Source organism: Ursus americanus, chromosome 13, assembly GCF_024610735.1.
Source record: "Ursus americanus isolate L20-20 chromosome 13, mUrsAme1.1.p, whole genome shotgun sequence".
In the NCBI taxonomy this organism is placed as follows: Eukaryota; Metazoa; Chordata; class Mammalia; order Carnivora; family Ursidae; genus Ursus; species Ursus americanus.
Genome location: NC_142139.1, coordinates 17,845,600 through 17,853,692, shown reverse-complemented (window position 1 = coordinate 17,853,692; position 8,093 = coordinate 17,845,600).

The window sequence follows — 8,093 nt, the reverse complement described above, 5'->3', positions numbered from 1 at the left end:
CAGAGATGCATTTGCTTTGGGCACCACTGAATGTCCAGCGCTCATCATAGTACCTGGCACAATACATTCTAGTTGAATCTCGAATGAACAAATTAATGTGGTCATGATCTGACTCTTCACACAAAAATTTCTGAAATCCATCTGTTGATGCAAAGTATTCTCTTCAATAGCTTCAGGACTTATATTCTAACCCACTTCAATGCATACATTAATCTTCCCCATTTAAGCCTTGTAAAACAATATAATGCAAATTACTGTCAATTGATAATTCAAGCAATGCCTCTGGGGGATTCATTTATAATGCCATCCTTATTAGTGTCCAACTTAAATCTTTTTCATGTGAAAGATGCTCTGGAAAAAAGAAGTACAGACAAAGAAACAATGGCTGATAAACTGCATCTTCGATTAAAGGACAGAAACTCATGTTTTAAAAACCTCAAAATAATTTTTTTAAAGAGAAACATGGAAAATTAACTGCAATGATTAATATCTCAATAAAAATAAACCTCTAATTTTCTCAGATTGTTTAGCCTCAGAATGAAGAAATGATCTAAGCAGTATCTGAAGAGGGGGATTTGTGGCATTGATTGTAGCTAGTACTGGCTTAATGAGACACTGGAGTGCTGGCCACTTTCCCCCATTCCACTCTAAAATTTCAATCTAATGTGTTTTGAAGTTCAGTAGTGAATTTTTATTCAGTTCCACCAATAAATTCAAAGCTTCTTTTTTTTCACATATATCTCAGACAGCATGCATTACTCATGCTGAGAGGAAAATCTATTTCCAAGATTGTGAGACATTCAGATATAATGACAATGGTACTAAGTTAAATTGACATGAATTTCATCCTTAGTATTACCATGTCTATGAACTAAATCTGTTATTTTAATGTTACTCTTTTTTTCAAGCTTTTATTAAATTCTAGTTGGTGAAAATACAGTGTATTATTAGTTTCAAGCGTAGTGTTTAATGATTCATCACTGAATATGTCACCCAGTGCTCATCACGACAAGTGCTCTCCTTAATGTCCATCATCCATACAACCCATCACCCCACCCACCTCCCCTCTGGTAAACCTCAGTTTGTTCTCTAGAGTTAAGAGTCTTAATATTACTCTTTTTATGCATCTGAAAAATGAGGACAGTAATACATTGTTAGAATTAAATGAGGAAATTAACATAAAGAGCTTTTTAACTGCAAAAAAATTTTTGTAAAATTAGATGATTATTGTGATCATCTTCAGCAAACCTCCACAAATTAAAGCATTACCTTAAAGAATTTATGTTCATAAATTTGTATGATGATTCCACTTTTAATATTTCTTTCCATTATGACTCTCCTGGCCTCTTGCCACCTGTCATTCTCTCTGCTTCAGGTGAATTGGGACCACTAATCAGATTGCTGAGTTTGAAGAAAGAAACTTGGCCCGCATGATTTAGCCCCTCCTTCTTCCCTTTTTTGGTTGTTAGCATTACAGAAAGTCCTGCATTTCCTGTACCGTGTTCTCCCAGGGATAGGTTCGGCAACTGATGGAGGAGGCCTGCCCCAATTCAAGACTACTAATGACAGGACACTTGATAATCAGCATCCAACAAGGCCACCAACAATGCCTCCTCTTACCCTTGCCATTGTGTAGTCCCCCCCATATTGAATCTGGCTGACATAAAAAACCAATAATATAATGCAGAAGCGACAGCGTATAACTTCTGAGGTAAAGCTGTAAAAGAAAATGTGATTTCTCACTTGCTCTTTCTTGGGTTACTCCCTCTGGAGGGGAAGCCAGCTGCCAATGTCATGAAGACATTCAAAGAGTCCAGTGGAAAGAAATCGAAGGCTCCTGCCAACAGCCAGTATCAACTTGTCAGTGATATGATGGAGCTCTCTTGGAAGCAGAGCCTCTAACCCCAAACAAGCTTCCAACCATAGCCCAAGCCAACATCTTGACTGCAACTTCATAGCCAGAACCATCCAGCTAAGCCACTTCTGGATTCTTCATCTGTAGAAAATGTGATATAATAAGAGTTTATTGTTGTTTAAGCTGCTAAATCTTGAGATAATTCTTACACAGCAATAGATGATTAATGTAAGAGATTAACTGCTCTTAAACCTTACATCTGTTAGCACGTATGAACTACATTCTCCAATATCAGCTTGAAATAGCAGAGGTGAAACTTTACCTTCCAAACACTAAATCTTTTGTCTTTCGTTGTCATTACTTCGGAACCTGAGCAGGTAAGTTTGATTCCAATTACTGAGTCCTCTCAGACATCCTATCGTGCCTCGCATTTTATAATGTATCCGTCTATTCAGCAAGCATTCTATTGAACAACTGCTAAATTCTAAGCGCTGGGCAAAAGTTTTGAACACCAAAAGAATTAGAACCTGCACAAAACTTTCACTGAATTTGAATTTCTATAGTCTCATTTAAAAAAGGCAGAACTACTAAAAACTACTAAATACTATCATAGAATGTCAAATTTCAATGAACTTGTTAATGAAGTATGAGGGCAGGAAGAGAAGATTTCAGCAAGTATAAGCTGATTCGCTCTATTAAATTAGAATTACATTCTACATGGAGTCAGCATATGCGAGTAAGCCCATCCTCATGTGTTACCTCATTAATGATAACCCTACTTGAAGAACAAAACATAGTGGTTAATAGCATAGACTCCGGAGCCAGACTGTCTCAGTTTCTGTCTTGGCTCTGCATCTTGGGACTTGTGTGATCTTGAGCTAGGTACTTAAACTTTCTGTGCCTGTTTCCTCAACTGTGAAATGGGGTTATTTGAAAATTAAATGAGTTAATAAATGTTAAATATTTAGAATAGTGCCTAACACTATATTATTGTTTGATATTATTATTAGGATTTACAAAAGCATTCAATTATGTTGACAATGGTTAGTCTCAACTTCCTCAGACTCATTCACTCTGAGTCAGATTATTCATATTTGTTATTTTCCTCTGTTCACCAAATGATACGTTAGAGATGTTATCTAACATTCCAAGAGTATCAAGAGATAAGTTTGCTCATTCACCACAGATTAACTCAGACGTTGGAATTTCTTGTCCCCATTTTTTGACAAGCCAACCAGAATTACCTTCTTAAAGTCATCTTATGAAGAATAATTATTTTTCACGTGTTTAAACTGTTTGCAAATCTGGACAAAAATGCAAAAGAAATAAATTGATTGTCTTTTTAAAGTAATGAATAAATCAAACAATGCTTTAGTCATATTCTAATTCAAATTGTTCAATAGTTCCTTCTTTTTAAAATTGTTTTAAATTATTACACATTCTTTACTGAAATAAGGCACTAGATTTTTTTATGGAATCGAACATCTGAATTATTGAACTATGTATCTGATAGGCAAAAGAGGTTAGTTTTCCCATCCTGTATTAGCTACATATGGTATCTTTTGCTCATCATAGTTCAAAATAAGAGAAGTTTTTAAAAAAGTCTTTACTGATTCTTGAGAGTTTGAGATTTGGCCTTGATGCATTGTCTATTCTTTTGACTTTGTGTAACCTAAAGGCTAGTTCATCTATCCCCGAGTAATTAAGTGATGTGGAGTGACATCAGCAAGATGATAGAATAACAGGAGTTTTTTACCCTTTTTCCCCAAGAATACCAATTCTGAAATCACCCATGGGCAGGAATACTTTTTGGAGTCTAGGAGTCCAGCTAAGAAATTCTAGCACACCACTGGAGCAAAAAACTCTGAGATTGGATGCTTGAAGTGGGTAGAAGAGAGTTTTACTTTTCTGTGTCAACCCTCCTCCAAGGCAGTACAATTCAGTGCCAAGAGAGATTCCTTAAGCCCACAGTTTCTTCCATAAGGGACAGTGACACTGTGGGAGCATCTGGTTTCTCCAGCTGTGTGCGATACTGACAAAGGGGCCCACTTCTTTCTCATCCCATCCAGAATACTGAAGTGATCTTGCATGACGGAGGGGCAGGGAGAATCTGGGAGTACAGCCTCAACATCCGCAGTTGTTGGGAAAATGCAGATCACAACCGCAATGAGGCACCTCACATCTGTTAGGATGGCTATGATCAAAAACACAAGTGATAGTAAGTGTTGGCCAGGATGTGAAGAAAGAGAATCCTTGTGCACTCTTGGTGGGATTGTAAATCAATCCAGCCACTATGGAAAATGGTACGGAGGTTCCTCAAAACATTAAAAATGGAAATACCATATGACCCAGCAGTCCCACTTCTGGGTGTGTACCCAAAGGAAATGACATTACTATCTCTAAGAGATATCTGCATTCCCATGTTCATTGCAGCGTTATTCATAGTAACTATGACATAGAAACAACCTAAGTGTGGTACAGTATGTGTATCTATATATATAATGGAATATTAATCAGCCTTAAGAAAGAAGAAATCCTGCCATTTGCAAAAACATGGATGAATCTGGAGGACATTATGCTAAGTGAAATAAGTCAGAGAAAGACAAATACTGTATGATCTCTTTTATATGTGGAATCATACAAAAAGTAAAAGAGTGGTTAGCAGGAATAGGACAATTGAGGAGATGCTGGTCAAAGGGAGCCTTCTGTTATAAGATGTGTATGTTCTGGGTATCTAATGTATAGCATGGAGACTACAGTTAATAATACAATATTATGTACTTGAAATTTGCTAAGAAAGTAAACATTAACCATTCTTTTTTTTTTTTTTTTAAGATTTTATTTATTTATTTGACAGAGATAGAGACAGCCAGCGAGAGAGGGAACACAAGCAGGGGGAGTGGGAGAGGAAGAAGCAGGCTCATAGCAGAGGAGCCTGATGTGGGGCTCGATCCCAGAACGCCGGGATCACGCCCTGAGCCGAAGGCAGACGCTTAACCGCTGTGCCACCCAGGTGCCCAAACATTAACCATTCTTAACACACACACACACACACACACACACACAAGGTAACCTTGTAAGGTGATGGAGGTGTTAATTAACCTGATTGTGGTAATCATTTCACAAAGTATATATGTATCAAAACATCACATCACAAACTACATATATATATATAATTTATTTGTCAATTATATTTCAATAAAGCTGGAAAAAATATGAAAGAATAGAATGATAGTAACTGCAAAAAAAAAAAGTATTGTGATATAGGCATGAATAGGCATGGATAAAGTCTTAAAGAAATACAGGAGAGAGTAGAGAGGGCCACCGAGAATGTACTCTCTTGTCTAGAACTTAAGTATTTGAGAACTAGTTATCAGAAAGGACAGAAAGGGAGAAGATGGAGGGTGCTTTAGAAAATTAAAGAACAGCTTGATCGAAACAAGGAATGAGTTAATGGGCATGTCCAGGGAGAAGCAGGATATAGCCAGTTGTGGAAGTGTTATTCCCAGTACGATAGGCACATTCGACTTTATCTTACAGTCTAGGTTGGTAAACTTTCATTCACGGACCACATCTGACCTGCCTCCTGCCTTTGTGACTAAGTCTCACTGGAACATAGCCACAAGTCTTCATCTTCAGTATTGCCCATGCCAGCTTCCTGCTCCGCAGCAGGGTGAGTTGTGACAGAGATCGTGGGGGCAGCAAATCCTAAAACACTACCTACATGGCTCTTCACAGAAAACGTTCGCTGACCACTGTTGTAGATGATAGCACCAAAATGAAAAAATTTGAGCAGGGGCATAAAAAAAGAAAGTGTTTAATGAGGCTTTTAGCTTTTGGAAAGAGAATTCCTATAAATAGAAAAACTTACGTAGTGGTTTATCTGTGTTATCTCACTTTAAAACTATGCACATTAAATATTAATTTATGAATCTATTACCTTCTCTACTACATTGCAAGTGCCTCCGTAAACACATGTGTTATCTAGGTGGAATAGGGAGCACTTTGTCCATACGTGTACAGAGACGTATACGAGCTAGAAAATAGGAATTACTCTTAGAGAAGAGCATGTACCAGTTCAGTGCAGAAAGGAGCCAACAGTAGCTAGATAGGCAGAGAAATAAACTGAGAAAGAAGTTGCCAGTAAAAATTGGCTAAGAGTCAGGAGAAAGAGGTAGGCTATTGAAGAAGACAAACCACTCAAATCACACTTTTTCTTAGAGTTTACTCTTAATTTACTGGATACATTGAAGCTTTAAAGAGCTGCATGTAAGAGCTGCAAATTGTTAAAATTAATTAAAATTTTTAGAGCTGATGGCTGTTTTTAGTTACTATAGGGAAAGCTCTATTTAGCTCCATCGTCTTGAGGAAAAGGAAGCTGATGAATCTTAAGAAAACTTGGGCAGGAAACTTGAAAAGCATATTAGCCCAGCCCAACAAACCACGATCATGATCTGCTTTGGCAGAAACACCACCATGAATCCTGAAACGAATAAGATCTTGATTTTTTAATATATTTGAATCATATTTTTATTCTGATAATAATAAAAGCTTATCAATAAAAACAAATAGATGGACATGAGCAAGAAAGAATCTTAACTCCCAGAAATACCACTGTTAACATTTTGGTGTATTCCTTTTCAAATATTTTTCCATTCATTCTTTGTTCACAGAGATGGAATCACACCATCCAGTCAATTTTGTATCTCACTTTACCCACTTATCATTTTGCGAAACAAGCAGTCTGTTTTTGTTTCAAGCTCTTTAATGCCATTTGTTAACACAATATTTCATCATCTCAATAAACTGTGATTTAGTCATTCCTCTGTTCTGGACATTTAGATTGCTTCCAGTTTTTTGCAATTATACAACTTGATGGTGAACATCTTTATGTCTGAATCTTTAATGACATTTAGAATAACTTTCTTAAGATAGACTTCTGGAAGTAGGATTGTAAGGTAACAGGTTATGAATGTTTTCAAGCATTGTGATCCTTCCTGCCAAAATGTTTTCCAAAACTGCTGGGTCATCTTGCATGATCTCCTCCCAGCAATGCAGGGGAGAGGATAGGCAGCACTTTGGTGTGAGTGAAACCAAGTTCAGAGAAGGAAATATAGAAATCACATTCACTGACAAATTTCTGCCTAAAGGGAAAGGTCAGAAAGGGAGAAAGTGAAGTGCCACCTTTTGCAGAAAGAACGGCTCTTACGAAAGGGTTATAAAGTGACAGCCTATTGAGACTCTTCCCAGATCAGATGGCGAAGTCATCTGGTTTTCCTGTGCTCACCCACAAATCTGGGCAACCCCTTCCATCCACTTCTTCTAAGACAGAGGGCTGAGCAGTGGCACCAGCCTGCTCCCCTGGGGACAGATGGGTCTGCTCACCACAGTCACCACCCAAAAGGCAGAAACATGATGGTAGGAAGAGACCATAAAGATGATTTGGTCCCACGCCTCACTCTATCAGATCAAAGCCTAGAAAAATGAACTGACTGTCTAGGAGTGACTCACAGCTACGTTGTGGCAAATTTTGGGCTAATACCCATACTTCCCTCTACCTCCGATGACAAATAAAAATTACTGTACTTCATTTGAAGGCACAAACCTTGTATACATGATTCCTTGTACATGTTTCCCTCATTAAGTTTTGAAGTTGTGGCTGATGCTGAACAATTTACTCTAGTGCTTAGAAGGTGTTTTTAAAAATCCGATAAAAAGTTTCAGAATTCCCTAACTGATTGGTATACATCACTAGGGTGAATAGTTTCTCATTTCTTTGTCAATTTTCTGGATGCTCTTAAAAGCATTTACTTAATTTGAAGTCTCCAAGTTGATTCATTTCTTTTAAAAGGATTTTTAAAGAAATCATGGTGGAGAGACAATGGAATATCACTCAGCCATCAAAAATAATGAAATTTTGCCATTTGCAGTGACATGGATGGAGCTAGAGAATATTATGCCAAGTGAAATAAGTCAGGCAGAGAAAGACAAAGACCATATGCTTTCACTCATATGTGGAATTAAAGAAACAAAACAAAATGAGCAAAAGGAGAAAAGAGAAGAGAAACAAAACAGGAAACAGACTCTTAACTACAGAGAGCAAACTAATGGTTACCAGAGGGGGGAGGTGGGGGAATGGGTGAAAGAGGTGATGGGGATTAAGGAGAGCACTTGTTGTGATGAGCACCGGGGAATGTGTAGAACTGTTGAATCACTATACTGTGCACCTGAAGCTAAT